This window comes from Rhyacophila brunnea, unplaced genomic scaffold (genome assembly GCF_057557595.1).
Source record: "Rhyacophila brunnea isolate RB1 unplaced genomic scaffold, BYU_Rbru_1.0 scaffold_18, whole genome shotgun sequence".
In the NCBI taxonomy this organism is placed as follows: Eukaryota; Metazoa; Arthropoda; class Insecta; order Trichoptera; family Rhyacophilidae; genus Rhyacophila; species Rhyacophila brunnea.
In genome coordinates, this window is record NW_028232837.1 from 25,682,009 (window position 1) to 25,705,094 (window position 23,086).

General features: G+C 33.0%; 1 protein-coding gene and 1 long non-coding RNA gene across 2 annotated transcripts in view; one reads left to right on the plus strand and one right to left on the minus strand.

The window, feature by feature from the left end:
* The window catches only part of LOC147073388 (uncharacterized), a 151,786-nt gene extending 136,541 nt beyond the window's left edge, over positions 1 to 15,245 (minus strand). Inside the window, exons 1-2 of the long non-coding RNA XR_015070479.1 lie at positions 13,892 to 15,245; positions 4,786 to 4,899 (exon numbers count right to left, since the gene is read on the minus strand). This is a non-coding gene — a long non-coding RNA (uncharacterized LOC147073388). The remainder of the gene's footprint in view (positions 1 to 4,785; positions 4,900 to 13,891) is intronic.
* Positions 1 to 23,086, plus strand: part of twin (CCR4-NOT transcription complex subunit 6-like twin) — a 518,909-nt gene that overhangs the window by 143,306 nt on the left and 352,517 nt on the right. The window lies entirely within an intron of this gene.

A 23,086-nucleotide genomic window follows, 5' to 3' on the forward strand; every position in this document is an offset into this window, starting at 1 on the left:
GCAACATAGTAATTTATCCATCAACTTAAATGGCAACTCTAAAAACGGATACGATAACGGCCGCTTCAGTTTTGCATTTACGTCAGTTTAACTGACAGCTCAACTGAAACGGAGACTGATCGGCCAGTAAAACTGATCGCTTAAAAGTATAAAATATGCGATAAAATAGCCTGATTTATAAATTCACAATGGGGGTCCACTTTACATATCCCTGTCATTTGGCCATCGTTGACGAAGAAATCTCACCTTACCTCAAGGAAGGTTAATATTATGTTTAGGTATATGTTAAATTGCCGCCCACCGTCGTTCTACAAAATCGAATGAACTATTTTAATCCACAATAATATCAGATGTGTTTCTTATTTAATTGAATCAAAGAATAACCCGTTACGGCTTGCGATAAATCTTCATAAACGTGGGTTAGTTAGCGCACGTCTGAGTGTAACTGCAATTAATTTTCAATTTCACCTCCACCGCGCTCGAGGCCATTTCACTTACTCGTGTGTAAGTAATAATAAAATGTATCGCGCTAAAAATATTAATCTACATATACTCCCGTACATATAAGGGTTTGCAATACCGGGATCGTGAATCCCGTTCAACACCATTTTACTGATATATCGGGATTAGTTTTTATAAATAAGTATAATTTTTTGTTCAAAAATAATCTCTACTGTAACCTATAAAAATATTTTTTATCGAAGTACTACGTCACCATGTTGTTTTTAATTTATCATATCAATAATAATGTGTATGTGTGGCTACTTTTATAACCTCGACAATGGCTTTCAACGTGTCTTCCAGTAGTACAGTTGGACGCAGAAAGCAGTGATTAGTGCGCGGTCGGTAAATTATATACTATTCTTCATATTGTTATCCTAGGTTTTGGTTATCCCCGTATTAAAAATGTGAATTTGGGAAAACGGACATGTTCTCGTAAAATAAAAGTGTTAAATCTAACACAAATGTCATCAATATACTTTCACTAAATTGTACTTGATCATACCAATAAACTGATATATTATTACCAAGAGTGTGTTATTTAATGTGAAATTACTCGGAATGATTTTTATACAATTGTACCAGACTAAAAAATATATTTTGGGTGAAATTTCACTGATTCTGTAATCCCGGGACTGAATATTCTGACCGGCATTGCAGTCCCTAGTAATATCGTAATTGAGTTGTGTGTTTATTTATTTTTTATAGCGGACTCACCAAAGTAGTGCTGTTAATATTATTATCGCTGCGGAGCGTTTAGTTAAGAGTATTTTTTGTGTGCGAATGAACGTTTATCACAAATTGATTCTATAAGTTTAATATGTAATAAAAACAGTTATTGCTGTGTGAATACTCACAGGTTACAGCAAATTGGACTTTCGATTGGTGTCTTGTGCGAAGAACGACGAATAGTAAATTTAATTTTATCAACTATAACTGTCAATTATTCTTGGTGTAAAGCCATGATGACATGATATAAGAAGCTAAACAAAATTTATTATAACCTATAGCACTGATACGTTTGTTAACATTCCTATTTTTGATAGATTCTGTCGATGCGATGTTTCTAGGTATTGACAGTTTTAAGGGTGGAACTTAGAACAACGTTTCTCAATTTATTTTAGTCGCAGAACAGGAAATAATTTCTCGCTGCGATTTTTTTTTCTTTGACTTCAAGTCTGAATTCCTCTAGAAAATCAGCAAGTATTGGAATGGAGTCTTATTATTTTATCTACGCAGATTGTGTCAGAAACATACAAGTCTATTTGCAGAAAATATGATCCCGGACTTTTGAATGTAAAAGCACGACTGTGTGGTGATTACACATATCATAACTTATAATTTTAAATCATCGCAAATTTTATGGTCGAATTTTAATAAAATCGCTAAATCTGTTCACCTTTTAGTTAGTAAGTTTTATGTGTGATTGAGATATATTTTATACTCTTCTTCAATTCTTTTGTTGAAATCATAAAACAGCTACACTCACTGAAACCCCTTTGGGGATCGCTGCCTTAGAGAGTATTGTGGAAAATCGACATTTATCGAAAATTTGTGTAGTTTTCTTCTCTTTATGTACGAGGGTGGGTCAATAATTCCTTAGAAAAAAGCATTAAAACAGTTTTTATTTTTGTATTTTTTTTTTATTTCTCAACATAATCTCCTTGCAGCTCAATACACTTGGTTAGACGTTTCTCAATTTTTTTTAAACCGTCAGAAAAATAAGTTTTCGGAAGGTCCTCAAAATAAGCATTTGTCCGATCGATGACTTCTTCATTTGAAAAAAAACGTTGTCCACTTAGCCATTTTTTAAGTTTGGGAAAAGGAAAAAGTCACTGGGGGGGGCTAAATCTGGCGAATACGGTGGGTGGTCGACCAATTCGAACTTCAATTCTTCAATTTTAGCCATTGATCGTAAACATGTGTGAACACGGGCATTGTCCTGATGAAAGAGGATTTTTTTCCTGTTTAAATGAGGCCGTTTTTCTTCAATTTTGTTTTTTAGCTGGTCCAATAAAGATGCATAATAATCCCCTGTTATTGTTTTTCCTTTTTCCAAATAGTCAACGAAAATAATTCCACGTGCATCCTAAAATACAGTAGCCATAACCTTACCAGCTGATTTTACGGTTTTCGCCTTCTTTGGACATGGTTCGCCTTTCGCAATCCACTGCTTTGACTGTTCTTTCGTCTCGGGAGTATAGTGGTGTATCCATGTTTCATCTACAGTCACAAAACGACGAAAAAATTCATCCGGATTGCGTTGCATGAGCGACAACAGGGCTTTAGAGGCCACCACCCTATTGCGTTTATTGTCGACTGTGAGCAAACGCGGCACCCATCTTGCAGAATTTTTTTTCATGCCCAATTTCTCATGTAAAATAGAAATGACGCTACCTTTTGAGATCCCTGTAACCTCAATTATCTCACAACTTTAATCTTCGGTCACTTAACACCATATCGTGGATTTTATTGATCATTTCTGGTGTAGTCACCTCTACAGGACGTCCTGAGCGTGGTTCATCCTTTGTTGATGTACGACCACGTTTAAATTCATTTAAACAGTTATAAATAGTTGCAAGTGAAGGAGCAGATATGCCGTGAACTAAATCCAACTCATTTTTTATTTCCTTTGCTGTTAACCCTTTTATATTAAAATGTTTAATAACAGCTCTAAACTCAATTTTCTCCATTTTTGTAAACAAGCAATTTTTTTTTAAATGTACGAGAAACACACAACAACCCGACCAATCTGATTGAAACTTCGCAGCATACTGAATCGGTAGTGCCGCTGCATGAAAACAAACCGCTTACAGTACTAGTCGCGCCACCTGTCGGCTTTTCTAAGGACTTATTGACCCACCCTCGTAGTATTTAGAATTTAGGTGATCAATGGAAACGCGTGTGTTATCCATATCGAAAGTCATATGGTGGTTAATGGCTATAAACACGCCGTCATGTTTCATTTTATGTTAGGAAACTCAAATTTATTAATTAATCACACTAAAAATGTGCTTAAAACGCCTTTAAATATTTTAATATAAACGTTAATCTTTGATAACGACGTTTGTTTGTACCTTCTTTTGGTCTAGGAACATTCTTCGCCCACAATTCTTCCCGGTCGTAATTCTTCGTCGTACCTATATATTAAAAAAATATTTTTACTAAATGTGTACATAAGAATTAATTAGCAACTATTACTGAATTCGTATGTTGGATGAGTAAGATTATTTACTTTCGAATCATATATTTAAACTCTTATAACAAAAGCATATTTATATTTTATATAGGTAAACACATGGTCAATAATCCCAAGTCACACTATTTATGTAACATGATGTATGTACACGAATCAGCTTTTGACAAATGTAAAACAATCGGTTATAGTTACTATAAAAATGACAACGGTATGTACCAACTTATATTCATGCGGCGACGAATTATGACCGAGAAGAATTTCAGACGAAGAATGTTCCGGAAACAGCTTAAACATGTCTGATTTGTACATTATAGTGTATTATCGCTCATCTGTCACAAGTCTACGTCAAACTGTGCTTGTTAGCAGCTGATTGTGAAGAAGCCGAGTGGCTTCTATCGAATTGAGATCTTGGCATTAATTTTTATCTGCTCGCAAAAAATCTCCGACGCCCCTCATGCGAGACGAAATACAATACAATCCAGCGCCTTACTTTCGCGCTAATTATTCTTTCTTATATCGGTGTTAATAAACGTTTTTACTTAGGCCACGGTACGTACTTATTTATGCGTAAATATGCTTCCATTTTAATAAACTTATCTTAATCCTAAACCCTTCCCACGGCTCTGTTAGCAAATATAACAAATGTAAATGTCTATATATATTTATATTCTTATAACACTACAACAGGCCAGTGGCAAAGGGTGGAGGTAGGCTGTTAAGATCCAACATAAATAGTGCACACTAGACTATCAGTCAAACGTATTTGTTTTCATTTAACTAAGACTACAATGTGTAAATAATAGTGTTTAAATTCAATTAAACCCTGCCTAATCCAAGCCATTGTAGATAATAGTCAAAAAATATTCGCTTACCCATAAAATATCTAAAGTGATGTCATTAAACCATTCATAATTATTTTAGGTATTGTATTGATTGAAGAATATTTTTATCGATTATGGTTTAATAAGGCAGGCATTAATGAATTAAAAAAAAAACTAACCAACACCATCTGTAATATTATGTATTCTTAATTCAACGAAAATAAATAATTCAATTCAATTTCAATTCAATTTATTTATTTTTACATATTGTGGACATTGCAAATTATAAGTTTAAGACGTTCACAACCAGTGGCGGCCGGGGACAAGAATATGAGGGAGTGCAAAAAAAACTCACCTATTTATGCAAGAAGTCCCCATCTTCCATCGATTTTGAAAACACGTCGATAACACGAACATTAAAGTCTGGTGTTGACGATATCAATTGTTTTTCTATACTTAACATCGCAAGAGCATTTAGCCTGTCTTGAGTCATTGTATTTCTCAAAAATTACTTAACCTTTTCTAAAGTTGAGAAACAACGCTCACTTCATACTGAAATCATCGGGATTGTACAAATTATTTTTAATAGGGTAACACTTTTGCCAAATACTTCCAGTAAATTATTATTAGTGAAAAGTTGAAGTAGCAATAATGCTCCAACAGTAACGTAGAAATCTTCTCTACTGTATAAGACTATTAGTTCATTTTTAAGTTAAAATTTGTCACGTTAATAATAATTATTCATTATTTATAATTAAGTATTAAATTACCCGATTTAAAAAAAATTCATTTACTAAAATATAAAGCCAGCCGGCTAGGTAGGCGGCTAGCTCTCTTCAGTACACATTTTAAATATACGTATGATTTTGAAATGATTAATGCGAAACATAGCTGATAATTTGGCATAATTCGGTCGCGTTGTTTACGGAACTCTAACTGTGACCACCGATTTTTAAAAATTCATTGCGTGCAGCCGCATTGTAGATATGTTTCAGACAATGCATATTTACATATTCCCCAAAGTTTTAACGTTGTCCATCGAGTAATAAGATAGTTATAATAAAAGTTATAAAAAATAAATGTCACCTCCGCGCATTGCCAATCTGCCCCTATGTTAAACGTCGAACTGCAAAAAATGATATAAACTTTGCAACGAAGGAATTTCGGCACATTTAACATGATGAGTGACATGCTTATTGAACATATTTAAGCCGAAACGTCGATATTGAGTGGGAAAAATCAATATCTTCGGTATTTTCTTTAAAATCAGCCCATGTCAGATTCAAATCGCAGAACGTTCCCGCGACACGACAGTGCTGTGATCTGTCATATAAAATCGCAACTTCGTTTAATGAATGCATTGTCACGATACCTACGATGACGTTATTGCATTGAATCGTCGATTTATGCTCTAAATTCCCATTGATGACATTCTGCCGCTACGGCAGCTATCCAAGGTAGGGTTGTATCAAAGTATTAGCACTTATTGTGATCCGAAAGCAGTATTTATACTTACCCACCTATAGAATAGATGATGCGCCGATGTGAATAATAATTGCTTCATGAATTCGACTCGGAAAATTAATTCCCATTAAACTATAGGACAGTGGGTAGTTATCGACATACTACCTACACAGTTACCTACCTAATGATAAGGTTAATGATACCTACCTAATCTCAAAATGACCACGAAAGAAATGGGGCCTTTTTATCGTACTTACTTACCTATCAAAATAGGTACCACCTAATCTCAAATCGACCACGAAATAGGGCCCCATTATCGTTTCAAATAAGAAAAATTATAAATAGGTAGATAGGTACCGTTCAATGAATGAATACCTGGCTGAGCTAATAATGTCGGCCAATGTAAACTGTCATCCGTCTCGATGTGAATCGCTCATTAAAATAACGATGAACAATAATAATTCCACTTGTAAAATTCTCATTCAACGACAGTACCTATGCTCCATTTCCTTCTTATTGAATAGATACCTACCTACCTATCTGTACAAAATAAACGTAATAGTAAATATTATAAGTCCTATGTAACTAGGTACCTACTTCAATACGACAAACACTAGGATAATTAATTGTTTAAAGCTACCCACCCACCTACGTCTACAATTCTACACCTAAGTACCTATTTATTCTCAATAACAGCGTTTCTGTGAAATACCCACCTGATTAAAAAAATCAACAAGCTGAACTGAACTGTGTGTACATCAAATTTAAGATACCTACCTATTGAAACACTAATAGTAATAGGGTAATCTCAAAATGAAAATAAAAAAATTAATCCACCAACGTTAGCATAATAATATCGGCGAAATCGGTGAAACCGGGAGCGGTTTACGTTGAACTAAACTTACTAAACTAACCGTTTGATAAATAAGTCGGGAATATGTTTTTATTTTTGCACGGCATGCATCGACATGACATTAGTCATCAATAATTAGGCTTCCAACTATATCTCGACGCGTGGCCTAAGCGCTTGTGTTGGAATATTTATATCGGCCAGTGTATGGTTTTATTGTCCGAACGCCGAGTTAAGCTTTGTGTACTATGGCATTAGGTACAGGCAACCTCCTGAAGAATTAACTTGGAAAACATCATTTCCAACGAAGATTCATGTAGTCTTATAGAACTTTGTTGGTTTTGATTCTACTAGCCTCATTTGCTGTTGTGAATTTTTAAATGTATGCGTGAAAAATAGTGTAAACTCAAGGTACACTTTGAATTTTGCTCCTTGCCATGTCTCACCGATGGAGGTATGTGTATTAGTCGCGTCTCATTGGTGTAGTTACGTGTGTATTGGTAGACGGTGGCGTTGCGCGTCGAAATCACTATTGCCCGAATGCGCGCGGAATTTAAAATGATTGATTTCGTATAAGTTTTCGATATCGCATTTTTTGGAATACATGGGGGTTGTATATTATATATTTTTATTTAATCGATGATGGGAGTGCAGTGCACACTTTGCTCCTTTACTAGAGCCGTCCCTGTTCACAACATGACATAAAAAAGAGATAGATAGTATGTTATTTAACAAATATGTACACACAAAAATATTAATTATAAAGGTACATGGAAATACACCGGATGAGCTAAGCAGACCCTATTTTAAAAATTTATAAAATAACGTCCACCTATACTCATCCTCACGTAGGTGGAATATATCAACACCCGAAGCAATTTCGTTGAACATAGTTATCGCCCTCCCAATTGGCATTACCAGTGGCAGGTTGGTTCTGCACCTTGGGAGAATAAACAGCTGATGTTCTCTATTTCTAAGATAGTTATCAGGGACACACAGGTCAACACTGCCCAGAATGGCAGAGTTCTCATTTATACCTCGTATAAGTCGAAAAAAATACATAGCTAAATAAAGATTTCTTCTAAATTGCAAACTGCAGTATGTAAGCATGCCTAAAAGAAAGTCAGTTGGATAAAGCCACGGATAGTATCCGTACAACCTCAAATAAAGGAGTCTCAAGTTTGACTGTGCACTATTTTTGTCAGATCGTCCATACTCCATAGCATGCCTAAACTATTATAGTTTGGTTTAGGCATGGTCTTCCCCGTTTCCCTTATTTTTGTGTTGTTACCTGGAATGAACGAAGGCAAAGTCGACTACATTCAAGCCGGGGCACGAAGCTGCAAATTTCGATCGTAGTGCTACTTGTTGCTAATTCTTCGAATGCAATATGGTAAATGATGACTGTTGTAAAATGGTAATAAAATTCATTAATCAATTTTAACGCAATATTCATTTACCACATTGCATTCTAAGATAATCACTAATCAGTAACTAGCACTACCTACCATCGTAATTCTTTATTCAATGCCCTGGTCTGACTATAGTCAGCTTCGGGTAAATGTTATGCCGATTAATATTAATTACTAACTTACATATTAAAAAAAAAAAATGGCACCTATGCCTGGCTGTAAATAATACACTTGTAAAAATGACGTTAGTTACAAGTAAGTAAAATCGTCCAATTATTGGAAAGTTGTTAATGCGTTAGTAATAATCTTGATGTATTTAGTAATAAGCACATCACTGCTAATGTTCAAACAAAAATCCAACACTTAAAACTTTCTAATAGGAACCTGTGCAATTCGTCCGTACTTATAACTGATGTCATTTTGATGATATTTTCATCTGATAATTTAGTAGGTACAACATAATAGCCAACCAACTGTAATCATTGACAGTTGTATGTACTCTACACAATGACATTAACATGGACGAAGCACCTGGAAAATAAAATGACACTCACTTTGTGTCGGGTCTGCCGGATGGCGAAATTCATATTTTAATATCGGTATCCTACGCTCAAATGAACATTCTGCTTGCAAGCGGTCTGGCGACACCGCTGGGTCTGCCCATACAATCTACAACGTCTAATCTCCGAGAAGTCGTAAGTAACCTAGAATCTGTTTCTAACGCAATGAGTAATGACACTAATACGCCATTACAATAAAGGTTATATTACTATAAATTCTCGAAGCTTGTATCGCATAATGGAAATGGATACGTCATATGGTCACGTGACGTCTACCTATACATCTGTGAATGACTTTCATGCACAATTTCTCGTGCGCGCCGATATGAAGTGAGTCGTCCATTTAATATGTCATTGACTCTACATGAAGATATAATAATATGTAGCAGGTATAGCCTGAAGATGCCGTCAATAAGCGAAACCGGGGTCGCAAAAAATCTTACTACAAAAATTTCAAGTAAAATTTAGTATCAGTGGTAACATATAAATCATTTTTTTCCAATATTGTGATATTACTACTTCGTAATTCACTGCATTTACACGGAACGTATTGCGATAAATTGTAAACTTTATCAATTATGCGCACAGCAATAGTAAAATTATTAATTATTTTGATAGTATGATAAGCTTGTTAAAAACTCCAATTTAAAACTACTCGGAAGTTCGTAATAATAATTTAGCTCTCGTGAGAATTTCTTCATCACTTAAAAGACTTTGACCGCCTTCAAAAAACGTCTTCACACCCCTCTGTCTCGCCACAGAGATCCTCTGTCTTTTTCTATACTATCTTATCACCTCGGTTTAGGTTTTTTTGATGATATATTGAAGATGAGCTTTTTGGGTCGTAATTAAGACATGGTCTACCTACGCAACGGACTAGTCCGGCCCGTCCAAATTACATACGGATTTAAAAAGTAGACCGATTTACAGAGTGAAGACATGATTCGTTTAGAATGTTAGAATGTAATTTATCCACATTCACTTGTAGATTATATTAGTTAGATGTAGGCGCGTGAACTTCCACACGCACCTCACCACTCCACCGCTGCCAACCGGCCACTTTACCTCTTCCTCAGTGTAACATGCATCACAGAGAATCGCGGTCACTCCGGAATTGGTACTGTGACATTCTGGATCTGCCTTCACCAAGTTCCCTATCCACTGCAAGCCTTGTGGTGGATTCTATCGGTTTCTTACTATTTGTTTTTCACTTGGCCACTCCACCTCACCGGTGTTCGCCCTTTTGCTAGGCACATTGCCAAGAACCTTAGGTACCTATTCGTGATGAAATCTTGCAAAATTTTTGAGAATCTTTATCTTGCAACTTTGGATGAAACTCATCTAAATCTGCATCAATAATTGAAGTCTATAAGCTTTACAAATTTCCATCAATATTGGTCCAGTATTTTTTTTAGTAGTAACGGAACAATAAAACCACAGAACAGATTAATAAATAGAATTCAGATGGGCTATACCCAACACACTACTTTTTGAAGCAGGGATTTGAATGCGTGAGTGTCCTACGTAAACGAAACACGCATTATGCACGTGCAATAGTGTGTGTAATACACCAATATTAAATAAGCGTCAATGCATAAAATGAGAGCAGTTGTCAGTATTCGACGTATGACATATTCTTGACACGTGCTTAAGTTTATCCCGGATTCTTCCTTACTCGAGATCGGTTGCCTGCTTCTCCTTACCCGTTAGGTATTTCAGCTCCCATTATTTCTGAGACCCCTGGTTATTTACTATTTTGTTTCACTTGGCAACTACACATCACCGGTGTTCGCCCTTTTGCTAGGCACATTGCCAAGATCTACACATTCGTGTTTTATCTTGTATCTAACTAAATCGGCACAAATATTGAAGTACTTATATAAGCTTTAAAATTTTAATTAACGGCCCACATGCTCAGCGTAGGTCAAAATTGAGCTTTTATGGTATTTTCAGAGCATAACCCTGGATATTCCTTAAACGCTGTAGATAATCTATTTATATAATTTTGAAGCCTTATGTGAGCAATCATTTGTGATCCCAAATTTGACAAGAATTAGGCATTTTATTATTCAAAAAATTGGCACGATTACACATTTGAAGATAATTCTAAAGATACTTATTATAAGCTATGTGTTTGACCATTCAAATGTGATAAACATCCTACGAATAATGATTGTTTTATAATTATTATTGACCTATTTCCCAGTGGCTAAGCTACAACATACGGCCGTAGCCATGAATTGACAAACGATAAATGAAGTAGGGAGTAAGATCATGTTAACGCGCGTGTTTGAACATGTATCGTTTTTAAAAAAATATTTTTTTATCGTAAATGTTTCACTATAATAATGTCGACATAAATTTTACTAATGGTTTTATAAATGCTTTTAAAAATTAATAAATATAAAAAATCTTAACACCACTGCACATGGATGTACTGAAATATGACTATATTCTAAAACATTAGAGCGAGAGGCTTAAAAGAATACTATTTTATGTAATAAAAATACTTTATGCAGTCATCAAATGTTTAAAATAAATATAAAGGATAAAAAGTCTTCAAAATTATATGTACCTATAGATTATCTACAACGTTTAAGGAATGTCCAGGGTTATGCTCTGAAAATACCATAAAAACTCCGCTGAGCATGTGGCCCCTTAAGCAAAAAGAAAACTATATATTAAGTAGGTAGGTACTGTGTTTAGGTATGAAAAGGCAAATATTTAAATATCACTGACAGATATGTATTTATTAGTACTCATCAGCAACATCTTCTTGGCTACGTGTTAAAACTGTGAACTAACATGCTCCTCCCATTTTTCCATTATAAACTAACAAGCTCCTCCCATTTAGTCGACACCAGCGCCTAGAAGCGTAGCCATGAAGATGTTGCAGAAGAGTAAGGATAAAGATTAAAACAATTCTATTCTATATAAGTTTCTTTTGCGAAGAATGAAACTCGAAGTGTGATAATTTACAATTTTGGCGATTTATGCCGCTATAGCCTCAACCAATTGGCAATGTAAACTGTTACACATTGTGCTCATGAATAGTATCATGATTCTCGTTGAAACCCGTTGATTTTCTATACCCGTTAAACTTATTTAGGCAGAGTTAACTACTTCATAGTACCGAGTGAGATTGCGCTGTGCCCGTTTTATTCGGGCAGTCAGTTATTTTCGGTGACCACTGCTCTGCGGTCTGGTGGTTGCGTCTCGTTTGCCGCTATCTCCGGCGTTATCTGCCAACAGTTGAATTACGTTGGATGCGGACCGTTCGTCGCCAGCGGGGATTTAACGCATTGATTTATATTGTTATTTTAATTAAAAATGCTATAGTTGTGTACGGTAACTTTTCAATGAATAAATTGTGGTAAAACAAAATGTTCTACCGATTTCGCCTAATACGATGAATAGCGTTTATTTTGATGTTTTAAAATCTGCTTTTTTTAAATTTATTTATATAGTTATTTAAAAAAAAAAAAAAGACACGTTGAACAAATTATTAATTCAACACGTTCACAACATGACATTTAGAATAAAAAGTATCTACAAGTAAATCAACTAGAGAACAAAAAGCAAAAAATAATTTTATAGAAAAGAAATACCTACAATTAAAAAAAAACAACAATAATTCAAAAAAAATACAAATTAAACAATAAAATAGAATTTGCATCGCTGAAAATGTCTATATCTCTAGCTAGGGAGTGCATTGATCAGCCGCACAGCCCTCGCTATTGGTGCGCCTGGTGAGCTGACATGAGGAAACAGCTGTCACCCAAAATGAGTCATGGCTGCGACCACGCATGTAATAATTGTCGGGTGCATAAAAAATCATATTTTCTATAATACCACATGAGAGCAAGGAAAAATGCTTTAAGAGCCGATTGACCTACGTAGAGTGACCTATGAGCTTCAAGAGAATGAAAGGCGAGCATGCCGTGAAGAAAGTTAGTCGGAAAATACTCGTTTGAGAAGCTGTCAAAAGGAAAATAATTATATACTTTAAAATAAAGATGTCGAATAAATGGATAATTAATGATCATATTTACTATTTAGCTTAGATTGTCAATACTACGACAGATTCCTAAACATAATACAATCTAGTTAGCAGTTGGCACTGTTAGCTCAAGTTCATTTATTATTCCATACATAAGAAGTAAACAATGAAATTGCGTGTGAAACTATCGACATCTTGCAATATTGATTTTATTGGTATGTACCTAATCGTAACTTATTGTATGATAACAGTTAGCGCCGCACTTTGGATCTATTCTGCTACCCGAAAAAGTTCGGTTCAGCTGCACTTGTCACAACGACGACATCAGACGCCGTCCTATGATACGTTCATGGTTGATTTTCCTTGGATAACGAGTTAGAGAACTTTATTTGTCCTCTCATGTGCCACTGTAGTTGGTTAATTTTGATACTATGCATAAATAAATATGAAATAGAAAATATGTATGATATGGACGTATTCAGTTTACTCTGAAATGTTCAGTTTATACCTTCCTATACGAATAAATTACTACGCGTTACTTGGGAGTTACTGTCACTTATACTCAGTCTTATATACCTACTATACAATCTCACTTATTACACCAGAATATGTCAACTACATGAACGTGAATTTGCTAAATTTACTTCTATTGTCATGTAGGTACTTAAATACATAGGCAGAATTTTCTTTTTTTAACGAAAACCGATAATGATGAATATTCTATGCCTAATGGGTATTTAATAATTTACAGGTAAATTTGCATTCCCATAACTTGATAGATAGTTAGATACGTTTACAACATAAATCAATCATTCTACTACACTAATTAATTCATAGTGTTATATTTAAAAAATAACCACAATATTGCTACGTCGTATAAAATGTTGCTCTCAATAGATTTCAAAATCGCGTAGGACAGATCGTCATTGTGTGTGTTTAGTCGCCTTCTGACGACGTATTATTTGCTAATGAAATCAGTTTTTCATAATCGATATTTGGTAGTTGTATTGCAGCGATCGGAAGTGTCGCCCACCCGACCTGTCCGAAGCTCTTTTTGCCACTTAATTTTTGAATATTAATTGACAGTTCATTTTCAATTCGACCATTCATAAAGCGATTTTTGAATTTAAGGGGGAAGGTGTTCCATGTCAGCTATTTTCTGGTATTTTCAGAGGTTAAGCCTGAATAGTACGTAAGATTTGTAGAAAAACTATTTATATCATTATGAAGCTTATTCATCGTCAAATATTTATGTAAAACATTTGATAACTACATAAAGTATTTTTATGACGTAAAATAATATTCTTTGAAACCGTGAAACGTGATAATTGAGAACGAAGCCATATTTTTGTGACATTAATAGGCTGTGATGATGACAAATTTTTCCCTTAATTATTATCTCAAACGATTTATTATAGATAGTTGTAATGTTATAAAACATAATGTAGTAAAATATATTCAGTATAATTATAATATTTGCAGTTTCTATTGGTTCTAAATCTAATGGAAGCGAGTGGACATTTTGTTATTTAAATATGCTACAATTATAGACATACGAAATAATATAAAGCTACGTATCAGAAGGTTTATCATTAATCATTGAATAAATGATGAAATATCTTGTTAGTTATAAATTTGTAATACTAAATAGAGACCTTTTTAAAACAACTGTTTCCACGAAATATTCGACCATCTTGATATCCGCCAGACCCACCTGCGAATTGGTGTATGATGTATGGAATCTTTAGCTGGTATTATTTTAACTTTATATGACCAAAAAAATACGCCAACACACAAGTATTGTACAAAAATATGTTTATAAAAGTGAATGCTACAAATTGAACACAAAAATAGGCGAAACAAACACAAATTCGAACATATTATTCAAAAGGAAAACATATTTTGACATTTGAGGACAAAACAAAAAAAAATCTGAAGAAATTTGTATTTGCGTCAATTCTACGTTATGTCATACTAAATCATACATTATAATTTTTAACACTGTTGCAATCTATTTTGCCTAATATTGCAACATAGCAATCAGTTTTCTGTCCCTTTCTATAACTATCTCCCTCTACATTCAAAATAATTATGATTGTAGTAGGTATGTATTTTATAAATTGTGATAGATTTTATTTTATTTCAGTGACATATATCGGGTCGTCCAGTATTGCCATATCTACTAAAATATTATTGAATTGATATTTTAGTAAATAAGAGAATGAAGTTTTTCACCATTTGTATCTACTATTAGTTTTACTATTTTTATTTAATAAATAATACACATGAGGTTTTACGAATTTCACATTTGTTATTAAACATACTTACATAATTTAGAACACCCCAAACACATCGCGAAGTAAAAATATCTATATTTTTTACTTAGCCAAAATTATGAATCAACATAGGTTAGGTACCTACTGATGTTTATATTACAGAAAATTTAACTTTTACTAAATTATGAATTTGCGAGATTATAATAATACAGATGATTTTAAAGAATACTTTCATCAAATAACATAATAATGGATGCCTGTACTTACATAATATTTTCCAATGTAATTTTTTTTTTAAAAACTAACTTTAATTTCGAAAGTTTAGCCTGGCAATACTATGAACGTCATTTATTTCAGCGGGAATGCGAAATTTTCATCCTCGGTTTTTGACATAGGTACCTAACAATATTATCACAATTATTTATATCGATTGTACTTACAAAAAATGCCACGAACTCACTATCCGATGGCTGGAAGTTCCAAAAAAAGACGTAGGAGAAAAGATGGAAATATTAATACATTAAAAACACAAAGGTTTGAAATTATTATTTTATAATTTGACATAATTATACATAGTTGAAAAAACCACATTTCACAGAAAATTTTGGTTCACAATATTTATTTATCTTGCAAAAGGAAGTTTTGCGTATTACTTATTAATACACACAATTAAGTATAATGATCATTTGTACTTATATTATTTTTATATTATGTTTGTGCCATGTCTTATTCGAAATTAGTGTGTCTGTGACAAAAATTATAATCTGGTACAATAATTAATAGCAGCTATACATTTTGTTTTCTGTTAACTATCTACTAAACTAATATTTTTGAATGTATTATAGTATTGATATATTGCCGAAGACTATGCCTGAGCATGGAAATCCTCAAAGCATACTACCTGAACCAGAATTTCATCCCACATTTGAACACGAACACGAAGAATTTATTATAGAAAATGAAATTGAAGATTCAAGCCCTAAATTCCGTGTAGAAGGCCGTAGAATTATAGACTTTTCATATTTTTTCCAACAACTTCAATTAATTAGCCACCATGATTCTCCATTTAATTGTAATTTATCACATTTAGAAATTTTTGGGGAAAATCGGGATAACTTTAGTAGTACATTTTTTATTCAATGTAAACTTTGTGGTAAAAAATTAAAATTATATACCACTGAAATGAACAAAAACAAAATGAATCTGTGTGACGCATTTGTATCCAGTATAATCAGTATCGGCAGTGGATTTTCAAATCTGGAAGAAATGTGTTCAGCAATTGACGTACCATCGATTACAGCAAGAACATACAGAAAGAGTCAACAGAAGGTGTACGAGTGGTTTGAAGAAACCAAAAATAAGAGTATGGAAAACGCTGCGAAAGAAGAGCGACAACTTGCAATCGAAAATGGTGACGTCGATTCTTCTGGTATTCCCATGATATCAGTTGTTGCAGACGGCTGTTGGTCGAAACGTTCATACAGATGCAATTATTCCGCAGCATCTGGCGCTGCCACGATCATTGGTCAAAGAACCGGAAAGATTTTGTACATGTCAGTGAAAAATAAATATTGCGATTTGTGCGCCAAAGCTAAAAATAAAAATATCCCTGCTCAACAACATAAATGCTTTTTAAATTATACCGGTCCGTCAGGTGGAATGGAATCTACAGCAATATTAGAAGGCTTTAAAGAATCTATTAATACACATGGATTGATTTATTCAAAATTGATTGCTGATGGAGATTCCAGCACATACAAAAAAATTCTTGATTGTCACCCTTATCCGAATGTAACTGTCGAGAAAGTTGAATGTAAAAACCATTTAATTAGAAATTATTGTGGCAAAATAGAGGCATTAACCAAAGACACAAGATATCCCTTGAATGTAAGAAAAATCATTGCGTCAAGAAAAAGACGTCTGCGGAAAGCCGTCATAGGTGCAATCAAGTATAGAAAACTACAAGATAGTACTTTCGAAGAAAAGGTTATCGCTCTGAAAAAAGATTTATTTAATGGACCGCACCATGTTTTTGGAGACCATACTTCTTGTCTACCATATTTTTGTACAAATGAACCAAATACAGAGGACATGCTTGATGTAAATTATGTACCAGCATTAAAAGAATGCAGTCTATTTTCTCAATTAATGATATATAATTCTCGTTTGGTGCTAAATTCAAAAAGTTTAATTTATAATTTTTCTACTAATATTTCAGAATCTTTTAATAACATGATTGCAAAATTTGTAGGCGGCAAGAGAATTAACTACTCTCAAAGACAATCGTACATGGGACGATGTGCAGCGGCGGTAATCGCATTTAATACAAATAAGTTACATTGCACAATTCAAAAACAAGTTTATAAAAATAGCCCAAAAGCCTTCATAAATCGCTTAGAATCAAGAAGGTTGAAAATAAATAAAAAAAAAATAGGAAAATCTTGGCGAAAACCAATACATACTGTTCCTTTATCTAATCCAGATTATGGAGAGAGTTGCCAAAAACCTGATATGGACAAAAATCAATATCAATTGTTAAAAGAAACTTTTTTGAAAAAACTCAAACTGACAAACTATGAGAGGAGGGATATAGAAAGACGCACCGTATTACAATCTGAATGTGCAGAATGGCTAGAAAGGCGACGAAACCTTCTTACTGCCTCTGTTTTTGGTAAGGTGTGTAAGCGGCGAGAAAATACAAAATTTGGGCCTTTGGTAAAACGTTTATTATATAGCCAATCATTAGCCAACGTGAAAGCGGTAAAATATGGTAAAGAAAATGAATCAATAGCTTTACAACAGCTTAGTGTACAAGAACGGATTAAGATTGAGAGATGTGGATTGTTTATCGATGATGTGTATGATTTTATCGGTGCAACGCCAGATGGCATCAGCGATGATGATACAATTATTGAAATAAAATGTCCTTTCTCAGCTGCTGGAATAAGTGCAGATGAAGCTATTGTACAGAAAAAAATTAAATTTTGGAAAGTAGATAAAGACAGGAATATGGTAATAGATAAAAATCACGATTGGTACTTCCAGATTCAGGGGCAGCTTCATATTACTAAGAAAGATGTCTGTTTATTTGGAGTTTGGACGGGACATAATTTTCCTGTTAAAATAGAATTAATCAAAAAAGACGAGACATTTTGGATTGAAAAGATTGAAAAAAAGATATATCACTTTTATATGAATTGTCTACTGCCAGAAATAGTAGATCCCAGAACCAGTAGATCTATGAATATTAGAGAACCAGAAAGGCTGAATTTCTAAATTTTTATTTTAAATTTTATTATGCTTAATATATTTTCAACAAGTCTATATTACATCACTATTTTATAGTTCATCAAGATATATCTAATTTACTAATATAGTTTACTGTTACGAGACACCCAGAACGAGTGTAATTTTATGAAATTCAAAATAATATGTATACTTACATCTAAATAATGATACCTGATCTTGCTGGCGATTCCACTGCGCCATATTTTGTATAAGCATTCGTCTCTGCAGCCGTGAGTTTTGGTTCCGTGTAAAAAGTACATTTTGTTCTCAAGGTCAAAAACCAAATTGGTTGTGCCAATGGCTTATAACCATTCCTCATAAATGATTATAACTGATATCACCTCATGATCAGTGCCACGCACGAGTTAACTCGCGGGATCTTTTAAACGTCATAACTTCTGAATGAACTGTTTGTGTATATTTTCTTAACAATATTTATCATTTTAGTGTGAAAATATTCACGTTAAACATGTTGATTTGGTAAATTTTCACAAATATTTATCATTCTATTCTTATTTCATATTTTTTAAGGGATTCATTTTATTCCAAAAATAACTGACCTACAAGTACCCACCTGGTAAAAATTGAATTTGGATTGGATGGAATTTCCTAGTAGATGTTCCAACTAAACAACATGACGCTTTCTATATATTATTTACTGTTAGTTTTGAAATTATTGTATTTGAAATAAATAATGTATCAATAATACACATAGAAATCAATAGATATATAAAATAGATATCACAGTTTAAAAATCAGAAAGATCAATGCATATTACCATTGTTTATGTTACAATATAAAACAACATTTATCATTGAACGTAGGTACCAAGAAAAATAGACTTCATTAAAATGTGTCAATATAGTATATACCCGATATAATTATATAAATTATTATATTGTTAATTACTCTGTGGGGTCCATATATACTGCTTCAATTGTAATTTAATTTTACAGTATAATTATTTATGTTAAGTACTTGATTTACTTATTATATGTACAAATGTAATATACTTACCTACTTATTAGGATATATCTTGGTGAATTTTAAAATAAGAGGAAATTAAATGGAGGTCATCGTGTCTAACTAGATGTCTAACTAGACGTTGTTAAGTCTTATATAAATATTTATACATTATTAAATTGTTTTTCTGTTTTTTATTGATGTAAAGACATGGCATGTATTATACATTATAATTTTTAACACTGTTGCAATCTATTTTGCCTAATATTGCAACATAGCAATCAGTTTTCTGTCCCTTTCTATAACTATCTCCCTCTACATTCAAAATAATTATGATTGTAGTAGGTATGTATTTTATAAATTGTGATAGATTTTATTTTATTTCAGTGACATATATCGGGTCGTCCAGTATTGCCATATCTACTAAAATATTATTGAATTGATATTTTAGTAAATAAGAGAATGAAGTTTTTCACCATTTGTATCTACTATTAGTTTTACTATTTTTATTTAATAAATAATACACATGAGGTTTTACGAATTTCACATTTGTTATTAAACATACTTACATAATTTAGAACACCCCAAACACATCGCGAAGTAAAAATATCTATATTTTTTACTTAGCCAAAATTATGAATCAACATAGGTTAGGTACCTACTGATGTTTATATTACAGAAAATTTAACTTTTACTAAATTATGAATTTGCGAGATTATAATAATACAGATGATTTTAAAGAATACTTTCATCAAATAACATAATAATGGATGCCTGTACTTACATAATATTTTCCAATGTAATTTTTTTTTTAAAAACTAACTTTAATTTCGAAAGTTTAGCCTGGCAATACTATGAACGTCATTTATTTCAGCGGGAATGCGAAATTTTCATCCTCGGTTTTTGACATAGGTACCTAACAATATTATCACAATTATTTATATCGATTGTACTTACAAAAAATGCCACGAACTCACTATCCGATGGCTGGAAGTTCCAAAAAAAGACGTAGGAGAAAAGATGGAAATATTAATACATTAAAAACACAAAGGTTTGAAATTATTATTTTATAATTTGACATAATTATACATAGTTGAAAAAACCACATTTCACAGAAAATTTTGGTTCACAATATTTATTTATCTTGCAAAAGGAAGTTTTGCGTATTACTTATTAATACACACAATTAAGTATAATGATCATTTGTACTTATATTATTTTTATATTATGTTTGTGCCATGTCTTATTCGAAATTAGTGTGTCTGTGACAAAAATTATAATCTGGTACAATAATTAATAGCAGCTATACATTTTGTTTTCTGTTAACTATCTACTAAACTAATATTTTTGAATGTATTATAGTATTGATATATTGCCGAAGACTATGCCTGAGCATGGAAATCCTCAAAGCATACTACCTGAACCAGAATTTCATCCCACATTTGAACACGAACACGAAGAATTTATTATAGAAAATGAAATTGAAGATTCAAGCCCTAAATTCCGTGTAGAAGGCCGTAGAATTATAGACTTTTCATATTTTTTCCAACAACTTCAATTAATTAGCCACCATGATTCTCCATTTAATTGTAATTTATCACATTTAGAAATTTTTGGGGAAAATCGGGATAACTTTAGTAGTACATTTTTTATTCAATGTAAACTTTGTGGTAAAAAATTAAAATTATATACCACTGAAATGAACAAAAACAAAATGAATCTGTGTGACGCATTTGTATCCAGTATAATCAGTATCGGCAGTGGATTTTCAAATCTGGAAGAAATGTGTTCAGCAATTGACGTACCATCGATTACAGCAAGAACATACAGAAAGAGTCAACAGAAGGTGTACGAGTGGTTTGAAGAAACCAAAAATAAGAGTATGGAAAACGCTGCGAAAGAAGAGCGACAACTTGCAATCGAAAATGGTGACGTCGATTCTTCTGGTATTCCCATGATATCAGTTGTTGCAGACGGCTGTTGGTCGAAACGTTCATACAGATGCAATTATTCCGCAGCATCTGGCGCTGCCACGATCATTGGTCAAAGAACCGGAAAGATTTTGTACATGTCAGTGAAAAATAAATATTGCGATTTGTGCGCCAAAGCTAAAAATAAAAATATCCCTGCTCAACAACATAAATGCTTTTTAAATTATACCGGTCCGTCAGGTGGAATGGAATCTACAGCAATATTAGAAGGCTTTAAAGAATCTATTAATACACATGGATTGATTTATTCAAAATTGATTGCTGATGGAGATTCCAGCACATACAAAAAAATTCTTGATTGTCACCCTTATCCGAATGTAACTGTCGAGAAAGTTGAATGTAAAAACCATTTAATTAGAAATTATTGTGGCAAAATAGAGGCATTAACCAAAGACACAAGATATCCCTTGAATGTAAGAAAAATCATTGCGTCAAGAAAAAGACGTCTGCGGAAAGCCGTCATAGGTGCAATCAAGTATAGAAAACTACAAGATAGTACTTTCGAAGAAAAGGTTATCGCTCTGAAAAAAGATTTATTTAATGGACCGCACCATGTTTTTGGAGACCATACTTCTTGTCTACCATATTTTTGTACAAATGAACCAAATACAGAGGACATGCTTGATGTAAATTATGTACCAGCATTAAAAGAATGCAGTCTATTTTCTCAATTAATGATATATAATTCTCGTTTGGTGCTAAATTCAAAAAGTTTAATTTATAATTTTTCTACTAATATTTCAGAATCTTTTAATAACATGATTGCAAAATTTGTAGGCGGCAAGAGAATTAACTACTCTCAAAGACAATCGTACATGGGACGATGTGCAGCGGCGGTAATCGCATTTAATACAAATAAGTTACATTGCACAATTCAAAAACAAGTTTATAAAAATAGCCCAAAAGCCTTCATAAATCGCTTAGAATCAAGAAGGTTGAAAATAAATAAAAAAAAAATAGGAAAATCTTGGCGAAAACCAATACATACTGTTCCTTTATCTAATCCAGATTATGGAGAGAGTTGCCAAAAACCTGATATGGACAAAAATCAATATCAATTGTTAAAAGAAACTTTTTTGAAAAAACTCAAACTGACAAACTATGAGAGGAGGGATATAGAAAGACGCACCGTATTACAATCTGAATGTGCAGAATGGCTAGAAAGGCGACGAAACCTTCTTACTGCCTCTGTTTTTGGTAAGGTGTGTAAGCGGCGAGAAAATACAAAATTTGGGCCTTTGGTAAAACGTTTATTATATAGCCAATCATTAGCCAACGTGAAAGCGGTAAAATATGGTAAAGAAAATGAATCAATAGCTTTACAACAGCTTAGTGTACAAGAACGGATTAAGATTGAGAGATGTGGATTGTTTATCGATGATGTGTATGATTTTATCGGTGCAACGCCAGATGGCATCAGCGATGATGATACAATTATTGAAATAAAATGTCCTTTCTCAGCTGCTGGAATAAGTGCAGATGAAGCTATTGTACAGAAAAAAATTAAATTTTGGAAAGTAGATAAAGACAGGAATATGGTAATAGATAAAAATCACGATTGGTACTTCCAGATTCAGGGGCAGCTTCATATTACTAAGAAAGATGTCTGTTTATTTGGAGTTTGGACGGGACATAATTTTCCTGTTAAAATAGAATTAATCAAAAAAGACGAGACATTTTGGATTGAAAAGATTGAAAAAAAGATATATCACTTTTATATGAATTGTCTACTGCCAGAAATAGTAGATCCCAGAACCAGTA